Here is a 13212-nt window from a genome sequence, read left to right on the forward strand (position 1 = left end):
GGCCCTTGGCAAAGGGTTGAACGTACAGTGCTGCACTGCCGATTACCAAAGGGACAACCCTCCTCCCCCCTTCCCCCTCCCTCTCTCTTCCCTTGGTTACTGCTACTCTTGCGGCCTTTGCGACGTTGCAATGTTGGCGCACAACGAATTTAAAGCAAAAAAAGCAAATGTGAACATAAAAGAAAAAAAAAACATGGCAGCTCAATGATAGCATGTTTATGAAATCGGTGCGTAGAGGCCTTTTACACCCCGCCACCGAACCTCCACCAGTCGCCGTGACCAGTCCAGCAAGTGTGTACAGCGTGTACTACACCAGTTCAGCCTTCCGCACCCTTGAGCCCGCGATTGGGCCTGCACCTGCACCCCATCACAGAATCGCTATCACCAGGGGCATGCGTTTCGGCATTTCGGCGCCGCCACAGATCGGTTTGTGGGCCAGCGATTTCCAGCTACCTGGCCCTAGTACTATTTACATTAATCTCACAACAAGCGAGCTAGCAGCAGACTGAGTAGCTGGCTTTTTGGCACTCATTACAGAAAAAACAGGTGGCATCACTCCATGTTCACCACTAGCATCCCAGGGTGAGCCAAGTCTGTGGAACGTGTTCTGCCAAGTTAAGGCGGGCACAAACAAAAAAAACGGGGCACAACATTCTGCGCCAACGGTGGTCCCACCCCGCTAACGGTTCAGTTTTTCACCATCCAGAGAAATTTATTTCCACGCAGAAATCAGCTTGCCTATTTATCACAGACCGCGCACAGACCGACGAACGGGCTTGTGTGTATGTACCACAGACGGATCCTTCGACCGTTCACGATCGATCGATCGCCGCCAATCGTCATCCTCAGTCCGGTAGGAGCAGCAAATCGGACATCAAATGGCATTTTGCGCGTCATACCGACATTTCGTTTACAACCAGCCAAGTTGAAGGAAAGTGAAAAACACTTTATATTAAGCTATTCGTATTATTTTTGAACTATCATAAGAAGCGAATACACCAAAAATGGAGTGTTTCATAATGATAGCCTCACTAAGGAATTTCAATATAAATCTGCATAATTCTGCAGTAACCATCCAAAAACTAAGCTGTTCTTGGTAATCAGCGTTTCTTCTGTTATCATTTCATATCAGAAAGATGAGTTTTGGTTTATTTTTTTTTAATATCTTAGTCAAGCTTTCTCGTCGATAGAAATTCGGCCCTTTATGCATTGCTAGTGCATCTGCAGGACCCCAAGAGGGTTTACACTGGCAAACTGTAATGCTATAAACAAACTGTTTCAAACTTGTGGCATGTAGCAAAACTAGACTGCTCGAAGCTTACTACATGAATTCCCAATCGATCAAAATGGCCCAATCTTCACTGTAACTGTTTAATTATTTTTTAGGTTATTTTGGTTTTTTGACTGTCCAATTCATCGTTTGTTGTGGTATTTAAAAAAAATCAGTCACATACGTCTTCTAACGACAACAGTCTGTGACATTTTCTGTGATAAGAATGATTTTGAGGACGCTTGCTTCGATCGCAAGATTGGGAAAACAGTTGGATTCGTCTCGGTGCGTTGTTTATTCGATTATTTATCCATTATCATTGCGCTCCCTTGCCGGCAGTAGGCAGCGGGTTGGTCGCCACCCGAACACAGTAACTCTCACAGTGGACAGTGGCTGTGACGTCATTGGCTCGTCAGCTAGATCGCGATGATGTCGATCGGGGGGGAGGATTGCCGACAGTTTCTTTAAGGCTCTCCGGAAAGGAGTAGGAGTGCAGGGTAGTGGAAAGCCCCTACGCGCGGTGCAACAACGCCTTAGCGGTCGCGGTGTGAGTCACCAACCTCGGCGCTTCGCTTTCCGTCACTCACCATTTGTGAAGAGGAAGAAAGGGGGTGGGGGGGGGGGCGCAGGAGGGGGATCGACGGCCGCAGCAGCGCTCCGGCAGCATTTGTGCCACTCAAACATCTGTGCATCGTCATGATGTACCGTTTGGAGTGGGTTTGGGGTGGGAAGTGGGAGATGGGAGGTGGGAGGACCTTCCTAAATGCGCTCCACATACCTTCTCTCTCTTCTGGCGCTCCCTATCTCTCACTCTCTCTCGCCTCTACCGATGCGTAACCGTGCGATTAGAGCACTCACAGCACGAAAGGTTGTGGGGAATCCTTCTCTTTCTCCCTTTCCGTACCCAAAACTGATAGCTGGGTTGCCGCGGTGGTTGCGGTCAGCTGACGGCGCGGCGCGTTTCCGTTACGTGACGCACCACCGTGCGGAGTTACCCGTAAGCGCACACACACACACACATGGAGCGCGTAAGTCGCGATCGCACAATTGCGACTGTGCGCTCGCGTGGATGCATATGTGTGTGTGTGTTCCTGAGCGATGTGGCGGTAGCTCACGAGTGTCGTGAGCGCTCAAAAAAGGGAGACAGAGAGAGAGAGAGAGAGAGCGTGCCGTTATGGTCGGTATGGTTGGGGGCCAGCCTCGTGCCCCAGAAGTTCGTCAGCAACCGCCGGTTGAGCAACACACAGTGTACGGCGACGACGACGACGACGACGACGACGACGGAGACGAAGACGAGGACGACTCTGTGTGCCGTTGTTTCTGCAATTCGCAAACGTCGTCGTCGAACGGATCGGTTTTAAACCACCCCGGTCGTCGGACCCAGAGCCCCAGTGGGCCCTGCCAGGGAGGTGGGGGGTGCGCTCCCCCTCCGCGATTAACGCAGCGTGTGTGTGTGTGTGTGTGTGTAACAACCCCGTACGTGTACCGTTCCCTAGTGGTGCGCCCTTTTCTGCTGTTGCTGTTTTTTGTTGTTGTTGTGTGGGTGTTTGTGTGTTCCCTGGTTTCTGTCCCCGACCGAGTGTGTGTGTGTGTGTTTTGTATGGTTTGTGTTCTGTAACGCCGATGTGTTGGGGGGGGGGGGGGAGGAAAGAGGGGGGGGCTGGTAGCCCCGTTCGTTCACACACAGAGATAGAGCACAGTCAGTGCGCCAACCCATCGCCAATTGTTACTTTCCAAATCGGTGCCGCTCGCTCGCTCCATTCCGTTGCTGTGTGTCGTTGTTGTTGTTGTTGTTGTTGCTGTTGTTGGATCGTTAAACCTTCCTTTTCTCTCCTTCTCTCTCTCTCTCTCTCGCTCTCTCTATCGCACCTTTCGCGAGATTTTGCTGGCGATGCACTGTTTATAAGGGCGATGCATCGTTGCCATCGTCGTCCTCGTCCCTTCCACTTCCTGCCTTGCAACACTCAAGAGTGTATTCGTCATTCCGCGCGTTGCACACGACTTGCAAGGGTTAGATGCAAGGGTTAGAGGGGGCGGAGGGAGGGATAGGGGGCGAGATAATCAACAGTAACAATGGTGCGATGCCAACGGTCTTCCATCCGGATGTTGGGATCTCCAGGCACCCAGCTGCAGTGAGGATCTCTTGACTTTTATTCATCTGAAGCGAAAGTAGCAGCAGCAGCAGCAGCAGCAGCAGCTATTGTGTGCGAGCGCGCCTTTGTGTGTGTGTGTGTCTGTATGTATTCGTAAGATAGATTTCTGGTTAGATTTTTGCAAGAAAAACGCATAAAAAAAAACCAAAAGAGAATCGTTGGTTGATCGGTGGCACTCAGTGAGTGGTCCGCTACTGCTGCTGCTGCTGCGGCGGCGCTCGTTCGCTCTTCCTGATCTGATGTCTGAACCCCGGGCTATTGTTTTTCCTCTTTGGCCCTGAGTAATCCCTGGGTAACAAGGGGGAAGGGGTGGCAGTAATATCGGGAGAAAACATCCTCGCTGTATAGGAGGAGGAGGAGAAGGAGGTGATGCGTACGCCACACGCATTGCAAAAGTACACACACATGCACGCGCGCGCGCGCAAGCAGCAGCAGCACTCGATGGAGCTGATGATCGCTGCGTGACCGGGCGCAACCGAGCGCGTCGTTGTGGTGGTGTTGGTGATTTGTGTGTGGTGCTTTACCCCCTTTTTCTGGTGGGCAACACCAAACCCCCACCCACCACCACACGGTGTTTGGTGAGGATTTTTGGGGGGTCTTTTTTTTTTGTCGGAAAATTTGTTTATTTGAAAAATTTAATAATTGTGATTTTACATGAAAAACGGATCGATCGAGCTATGTTGCTGCTCCTCACATCAACCTGCTTGGTTGTTGGGGTCGCTAAACACACATTCACACGGAGAAAAAAAAAATACAATAAATTGTGCACCAGTTGAGTAGCCCCCCCCCACCGCTCCCCCCATCAAGCTACCCACTCTCCCCGTTCTGTCATCTCCGTTCCAGCCCGTTGCAGCGGGCAACTATTGTACCTTGGTGGTGGTGGTGAAGATCACTGAGCACAGGCTGACGATTGTCTCCTCCCTTAGGTCCTTCCTCATTCCTAGCTCAGCCACCCTTTCCCCCCGGGGGGGGGGGGGGGGGGGGTTTATGCAATAGCTGCCTCGCCATAGAGCAGATCATCACGCGATCTACACCCCTCTCTCCTTCTTCTTCTTCCTCTCCTGTGCCTCCTCCTTCTCTTTTTCTGATTATCATCATCATCATCATCATCATCATCATCACCATTATCATCCGAGCCCATCCGTAATTGGTTGTTTCATAAACTCTCCGCTGTGTGTGTGTGTGTGTCGTGGCAGGTGTCGTGCATCACGTCACGCGTCAGGCCTTCTGGTGCCGGCGTTGATCGTGGTGTGGAGGGCGCGAGGGGCGATGGATTTTTTTTATCAGCATTACAAACCCCTCGCCGGACCCGTAACCCGATCATACCCAAAACAAAAACCCAACCCCCTCCAACCCCCACCCCTACCAACAGGATTGTTGACCCGGTTTTTTCTCGCTCTCGGTATCTCTTTCTATTGCTTCGAGTCTTGTAACAATTTAGGATTGGCTAGTACAGATACAGACACACACACACACGCGTGCATTGTGCCGCTTTCTGCCCCGAAAGGTCCGAGCAATTCATGTGTTTCACGCGTTACCATGGCTCTGCTGTTGTGTCTCTCTGTGTGTGTGTGTGTGGCCATCGCATTGATTTAGTGGTGCTCCCCGTACGTGTGCCTTCGGTTGGTGTGTGAGCAGTGTGCGTGTGTGTGTGTGTGTGTGCGTGTGCATCTCATTCTGCAATCAAATTAAATTGAACTTCGCATCGATCGCGCGCAGTGCTGGTGTGTGCCTTTGTTTTTTCTTTTGGTTGTTTGTTTTTGGGTGATTAATCACATTAGCGAAGGGAAGTAGAATGAAGGGAATGGAAGAATGGTGGTAGAGGGAGAGAGAGAGAGAGCGGGGGTTCATCATCAATCAACCGACGAGATCCTCCGCGCGGCATCCTTCGATCAAGGCTCCACGATCAACCCTTAGTTTTTCAGATGGCCACCGGGCGAACCACCACCCTCTTCTCCCCGCCCGCCCCTGGCGACCACCCTGGCGCCTGCTGCTGCAGCCGTTTGCTGTTGGGTTTTTCTGTTTTTTCGCGATATGATGCAATCGGCCTGCAACATGGCTGGATGGATGGATGGATGGATGGATGAATGCTGGCCGCTGTGAACGTGGCGCTTTTCCGTTTCGGTTTTCCACAACCACACACACACACAACAGACATACACACATTTTTTTTTCTCTCTCTCCCCCCTTTCGCTGAACTTCCATCCAGTGTAGATGGTTATTTTTCGGCTTTTGGAAATCTCGAGCGCGCGCACCTCTCGCCCCAAAAATCAGAGCGAACGGAGCGAGCGGCGCGCGCTGCTGCATTACGTGCCATCATCCGCAGCAAGAGATACAGCTTTCCTCTATCTCTCTAGCTCGATGATGATGGATGATGATGATGATGATGATGATCTTGGTGGTAGGGCGGACGGCGATCAGTTCCGCACATCGCCGGTGCGCAGATATTTCGATTTTTCCTTCGTGTGTGTATGCGTGTTTTTTGTGTGTGTGTCTGTGTGTCTGTGTGTGTGTGAGAGAGAGAGAAATTTCACGCCATATTCCGCGTTATTAAATTTGAAAGCAATATGTTCGCAGTCAACAACAGGTGTGAGAGCCTCGAGCGAAGCGCGAGTGATGAGCCGTTGCCGTTCGGTTGCCTTCGGTGGGCTTGTTGCGGTCTGCATCCCGGTACCCGGAAGCGAATGCGGGGGAACGCTCTGCTGAAGCGCTGTTGTAGCCCTGTGGCTGACCGCCTCCCGCGGAATGGCCATCCTTTTGTGGCAAGTGTTTTGTACTCCTCCTACGGTTAAGGCCCGAGTGTGTGTGTGTGTGAGTGAATCACGACGAGCATAACCCCCCCCCATAACCCGCGAGAGTGCCCCTCCGAGAACAACAGGCCACCAAGGGCCACGGGAAGGGCCAGAAAATCTGCCCCTGTTCCGTGTTGGCGTAGAAACGTGTGTGTGTGTATTGGATCAACGACGACGGCGACGTCTAGAACATTGAGTCACCGAGACACGCCGAACGGCGGCGAGGTCACGCGTGTACCCGAGATAACAGTGAATGGTGGGAGCAACCGACAGGAGCAGGAGCAGCAGCAAGAGCAGCAGCATCCAATCCATTCCTGTTCCAGCAGAGAACATACGAAGGTAATATTCCTTCTCCTCCTTTAGTAAAAGTTGTTGCGGGATGTCTGCCTCCTTTTACCGCCAGGTGTCTTCTCCAACTTCTCCAATATTCGACTGCTGGTATCATGGTCACGGGTAGCAAGTAAGAACTGCCAAAAAGAAAGCAGTTGCAATAAAGTTACAGGTTTTTTTTCATTCTCGACCCAAGAGTTGATCTCTTGTCCGTTGTCCAGGACCTATTAAATATATATAGATCATATCGAAGCCCTGGAAAATTATGCTGATCCCGCTCTCTTAGTTACGTAAAATGATAAATCGGTGAAAAATCGGAATTGTCAGCAAAATGTCCGCCCATCAACAATAATGATGATAAACGCCATAGAGCTGCCTTATTCAATTTGCAACACAGACAAACTGTCGGTACTTTATGGTTTTGACAATTTCGGGGCCCCGAAAAGGGGGAATAGTGTGGACGCCAGAAAATGAAAATGACCAATTACGAGCATCAGCTTGGATACTTATCGTCTGAACCAGGGGGTTAAAATCTGCTGCTGTGGTTGCAAAGCAGTAAATGATTTTATTAAGAACTGATTTATCTTGATGTTCAAACCCTCTATACCTCTATAAGGTCACCAATTATTCACTTCTGCCGAGCCAACACACTTCTTTTCCTATTAGCGGACTAAACTGGTGATGCGCTTCCAACGCCTGTTGGTGTGCGTGTGTGTGTGTGTGTGCTGTGAGTTGCAAAAAAAAACGTTGCTATCGTGGCCGTGGCATCTCAAAATAAAGTTGCGCTTCCATGTTAAATGACAACCAATTAAAGGAAGTTTGCTATCGTGGAACCACCACGCGCACCTTTCATGATTTTGTTAAGGGTGCAATATTGTACTCTCTGCCGTCCAGACTAGCAAATCGCTCTGGTGCAGATTTTCGGCAACGTTCGGTGGTAGTGGTCCACACGCAAAATGCAGATCTATCTGGAGGTTTTTCGTTTGTCGTTTTGTTGTTCTGAGTTCTAAAAATTAAAAAACAAACAAACAAACAAACAAAATGTTGCGAACATTTTCCGAACTTTTACGATTTCTGCTTTTTCTCTGCTCAGGAATTATCTCGTAATTGTGTGTGTGTGTGTGTGTGGGTGGGACAGATAATGATGCTCGGATGTTCCTTCGCAGGGACGCAGCGGCAGCGTTAGAATGCTTTCAATTCCAAGCATGCATCCCGACTTTTCATCTTTGAATTTTCGCTCCGTTCCGTGCGGGCCACAAGGCACCCCTTTCCTTGTTCCAACCTCCATTCCCTCCCCCCCCCAGGGGGCAACGGTTTTTTTTTTTTTAAGTTACTGCCAGTCGCCTCGCTACTTTGTCTTTGGACTTGTGTTTCGCCGGTTGATCGACCAAGCGTGACGAAGGGGGGAAGGGGAGATGGGGGTGGGGATGGAGCAGAGGGGCATCTTGTCCGCCTCGACACTTGTGCGCCCACATTCGGGTGGTCACGGCACGCACACCCGCACACGGTGTCCGCCAAAAACGCAACTCAGCCATCGCCACCCCCCCTCCCCCACTTCCCCACTTCCCTCATCCCCTCGCGTGTGCCAACCTTCGTTTACGTCCTCGGTCTCGATCTCCGCTAGAAGGTACGCTCGGTAGCGCGTTCTTCTCGTTGCGGTTCCTTCGTAAAGCCCGGCATCCACATTCATGCAGGTCGTCATGCACGAAGCCCACGTCCCACGTCCGCCATTGCTCAATTAATGTTAGGATCACCCCGAGCTCAAAGCCTACTTCAATTTCAAGGCGCCTTCAATTCGAGAGTTATAAGCAACACCTGAAACTTATTACTTTCTAAACCGCGGAGCACTCCCTGGAGAGTTGAATAAGCGCTTTCCAGAAATATTTTTCACTCTCTGTTTCCTGGGATTTGTAATCTATTTTGATGTAAACAAAGTAAATTTCACCCATTAAATTGTTCCAATTCGATCTAGCTGAAGTTTGGCAACACTCTGGCACTCAGTGTTGTTTACCAACAAAAACAGGGGGGGCCGTGGTTCGGATTTCTCGGATGCGTCCAGATCTGAAGCACCACTAACGTTCCGTTTTCGCCACCGACTTGGATTTCAACTCCCGTGCATGACAACCATGCATGAATGTGGATGCCGGGCTTGAGAGAGAAGTCTCCTCCTCGGCAGCTTGGAGGAGGAAGGAAAGGAAGGGGCACGAGTTTCCTTTCCAACAACACTCGTCCTTGAATGCTCACCAGTTTGTACGTGTATGTGTGTGTGTGTTTGTGCTTAGGTAGGAAACGGCTAGTAATACTACTTTTGTGTTGAATTTCGGTCAACGATTCTGTGCGTACACGCTACTTTCTCTCTCTCTCTCTCTCGCTCTTTCGCAATGAACACAATATTATATTCTCCTAATTTGTGGTGATGAATTACAATACAGTAAATAATGGCTACCATTCTAATATTCCGTCCAAGGTACGAGCGCGCACACCAACCAGCGGTGCCAGCAGCAGTACCTCTCGCTCGCTCTCATCGGGTGGTGTGTGTAGCAGCGCGCTCGACTAAGTCAAGTCGACTAACGTCCGTCGTTCGTCGCTCGTCGCTGGCCCAAGTCCCCTGCCGCTGAGCGTGCAAAGTGCACCATAAATCGGCTTCGCTTTTGCTTATCAAATTGCACACTAGCAAAAGATAACGCGATGTGTACGTGTACGGGTACAGTTGGCTTGTTGGTACCGCACCGTCATAGTGTCATAGGCCCGGTCGAGGCGAGATAACCATATTATTTATCATAATGACGTTTCAACCCTGACACCCTGACGTCTCTGTTGACGAAACAAACTTGCGAAAATTTACCTTCCGTTATCGATACATGTCATATCGCAACGAAAAAGGAGTCCATATAAAAAATAGCTTTGGACAAAAACCAACATTTTTTGTTTTCGGGGATATGGGTTTGACAGTTTCGATATAAAAGTTTCACAAGGAAAATCGCAAGGAAATTGTTCGGTGTGTGTGTGTGTGTGTGTAGAGAAGACGAGGTTTTCCCATTTGTCCTGAACGCAAGGAAAACGTTTCGTGATTTTGGTTGTTGATCAAAAAATCCAACTAAAAAAAAAATTTGTTTGTTCAAATTTGTTCAAACTTCAATAAAGAGCTCAAGGTGACAGAAAGGCGCACAACCCAAAACAAAAAAGAGAGAGAGAGAGAGAGAGTGCGAGCGAAGGCGATCGTCAAGGATCGTCATTGTTGATGGGTGGTCGGTCACAGCACGACGACGACGACGACGGATCTCCTCGGGTGCATCATCGTCGTGACAAATGATGGATGTGGGTGGGTTGGTGGGTGGGCGGTGGTGGTATCGGTCGTTGCCGATCGTCGCAACGACGAAGCGCGTCTTGGCACGCAAAAGGCGCGCGTGCCAGCGACTGACCGTGCCCCGTGAGGTCGGCTCAGTTCCTGTTTGGCTTCGGCGTCGAAATCCACCATTTTTCCGACCATCAAACGATCGCGTCGCGGTTCCCATCGAGTGCGCTTCTGTCCCCCGTGTGTCCGTTTGTCCGTGTGTCCGTGTGTGCGTGAACGTCCAGCAATCAACCTGCCAAAAGCCCCCCCCCCCCCCCCTTCCCCACTGCAAACGTCACCACCGCGTCGATATCCTTCCCAGTTTCCAAGCGGGGCGGGGGAGAGGATTTTTGGGGATCGCGCCTCAATTCGAGCTCCGATCCGATGTGGCGGTGTTCCCGGTTGGTGCGAGCGGTGCCGTGGGACCACCACCGATTGCCGATCGCCGCCGGCAGCCGCCCGTTGTTGGTCGCGTTTTTTCGTCTGCGCACCGTCTCCGCCGCCGTCGCCGCCACCGGGGGACGATCCGGGGGGCCGGGGTCGCGGCGGCAGCAACATCACCACCATCCCGTTGGTCGGTCACCACCGGCGGCCTGCTGCTGTCGCGAGCTTTGCCACTCCGCAAGTGCATTCGGTATCGAGAAGGGAAGGGCTGGAGCCCGGGTGCACCGGTATCGGGTCTGACTAGCCACCGAGGGGGTGCGGGTGCGGGTGCGGGTGCCGGTGGTGGACGTCGTGCTGTGCTAATGGTGCTGGTGCCCGCCTTCCTCGTAGCCGTGCAATGCTTCGCTTCGAACATTGGCTCACTGCTTCGACACCTTGTACGTATCCTCCCCACCCCTGGTACGGTGTAGAAACCCACCAACTCATTCACACACACACATACATACACATACACATGCTCTGTCTCTCTTGTTCTCTGTGTCACACACAAATATTCAATTTTTCGATCTAAATTTTCCATATCGCTGTTAAGAAACGTACAAACCTAAAACAAATAGCTCTGTGTGTGTTTGTGTGCAAAATAGTGCAGTTGTGGTCAAATTTCCAAAACATACACCCACACACACATACACACAACACTGCGTACTGAACGCAGATGATGTAAACAAACCTTTGGTGCGTTCATCTGTCAAAATTTGTGGTGCGCTATCGTACGCAAAAAAAATGGCTCTTTGTTTGACGTTATCGCAACGCAAAATGTTCCGCGCGCGCGCTCGCGTTTGTGTGTGTGTGTGCAATAGAGAGAGAGACGGTGGTTAGGGTCGCTCCAGATGCTCGCTCACCGTGCCGTGAACCTCCGCCTCTCCTTCGCCTCTCCTTTCCCCCCTACTGTAGCACGGTTATCCTTATGCTTTACGCCTCGCGTGCGTTTGCTACACCCCCCCCCCCCCCTCGCCACATCGAAGATGGCCTTGGGGTTGCGCCGTTCTCATCTACACACACACACACACAGACACACGCATGCGCGCGCGCCCGCATTTGATCCTTGTGCAAGGTTGTGGAACCCTTCAACACTGCAACAACAGTCTCCGTCTGTTGTCTGCCTCGGTCGGTCGGTTACATCCTCGACATCACCACCGCGCGCATCACCGAGCAACAATGCAATGTGCAATATATTTTCTCTCTCTGTCTCTCTCTCTGCCTCAGCATTGGCTGGCCAATTAACCGCCGCCAAACATGCCGGCCACGACACACAAAACTAGCTGGCGCGCAGCGCTCGCAGCGCGCGACAAAATGGCAGTCACCGAGAGTGCGCCGCGCGCGCTGCCTTCGCGTCTCTTGGCCAGCAGAGGGTGTAGGGGCGGCCAGCGGTAGCACGTTTCGTTTCGGTTTCCGCCGAACATCCGTAATGGGGGTTGGGGAGGGGTATTTTAATCGGATTTCGCGCGCGCGCGTGCGTGTGTGTTGTGTTGTATGGTGGTCCCCCGTTGTTATTGTTGTTGCCGCTGCTGCTGTGGTTTCAAACTTGTGCGCGGCGCTCTCTTCACCTTTGCAGCGGACTCAAATTGACTTTGATTCGGGTGGAGAAGGAAGAAGAGGGGGGCCGTTACGCTGTCTTGGGCGCTTGTAGGGGGGGGGGGGGGGGGAGACCCAATGCCACCAAGACTGGCCAATGAGACTGGCTCGTCGATGATTCGAGTTTTCCCTTTTGTGAGCTGCCGGAAGTGACGTCCGACGACACAACATCAGCAACGTTGACGGGGACGAGGAGCGGAGTGTTCGTTGAGTCGAACAACCGTCGTAGACAACACGTGCGAAGGGAGAGAGGGGGTCTCAAATTGAGCCGCAGTCCACGACAAGGGCGATTGGAGGAGATCCATTTTTATTGCAAAAAACAAAACAAAATCCAAAATCCATTGTGGAGTCAGAGTGGACTGGGGTAGAGTGGAATTAATGAGCACTTAGTTCGCGCGCGCACACTGTGGGATGTGCAATGTTTTAATGCGATCACCGCTGGGGATGCTCCCCCCCCCTCCAGTCTGTCTTCCAGCGAAGGTATGCGAAGCTGTAGTGCACGAGAGGAGGAGAAACGACGAAAAGGGGAGGGGGGGGGGGGTTCGTCACCTAAAATTCTGCGACTCGGCGTTGCGTTGAAGTCTTTCGTTTCGTACAGGGTGGTTTTGGTTTTTTTGCGGTTTGCGGCCGACGATTTGTTGCAATTTTCCCTACGGCCGGAGCAGAGAGGGCGATGATTATGAGGGGCGGGGGAGGGGGCAGGGGGGGCAGTGATGATGATGGGGGTGCTGATGACAATCGAGCTGCCATCGAGCAGAGAAAATCGAGAGACGGAGGTGGAACCAACCTTTTCTCTCTCTCTCTCTCTCTCTCTCTCTCTCTCTCTCTCTCTCTCTCTCTCTCACTCTCTCTCTCTCTCTCTCCCTCCCTCAGTGTGTCTCCCTCATTAGCACAGTTCGCTGTCACATCGAACTGAAAAGCATGGTGGAGAGGGGCGGAGAAGGGCGGGCTGCCTCCTACCCCCTCCCTTCCCTCCCTACCTTCTTCTTCTTTTCTTCTTGTTGTGTCCCCATCTTCCTGCCACTGACTGGCTGGCTGGCTGGCTGGCTTCTAACTATGCCATTGCCCTCGTTTCGGCACTTCGAGCACTTTCTCCGGCCGGCTGGCTGTGTGCTGCTGTGCTTCTGCGCATGTATGTGTGTATGTGTGTGTGTGCGTGTGTATGTGACTGTGTTCCTGCGCCTGGTTGTTGGTGTAATAACAGCACCACCCCAGTCACAACGGCGGCAGCTCATCCGGCAATGGGCAGGGCAAGGGTGCACTCGCTGCACCCCCCACCCCCCGGGACTACCCTTCATCCCTTCGCTGGAAAAA

General features: G+C 51.8%; 1 protein-coding gene across 1 annotated transcript in view; it reads left to right on the forward strand.

Annotated features, from left to right (window-relative positions):
* Nucleotides 1-13212, forward strand: part of LOC125959079 (serine-rich adhesin for platelets) — a 42075-nt gene that overhangs the window by 2543 nt on the left and 26320 nt on the right. The gene's annotated exons all lie outside the window — the stretch shown is intronic.

The sequence above is a fragment of the Anopheles darlingi genome, chromosome X, assembly GCF_943734745.1.
Source record: "Anopheles darlingi chromosome X, idAnoDarlMG_H_01, whole genome shotgun sequence".
NCBI classification, from domain to species: domain Eukaryota; kingdom Metazoa; phylum Arthropoda; class Insecta; order Diptera; family Culicidae; genus Anopheles; species Anopheles darlingi.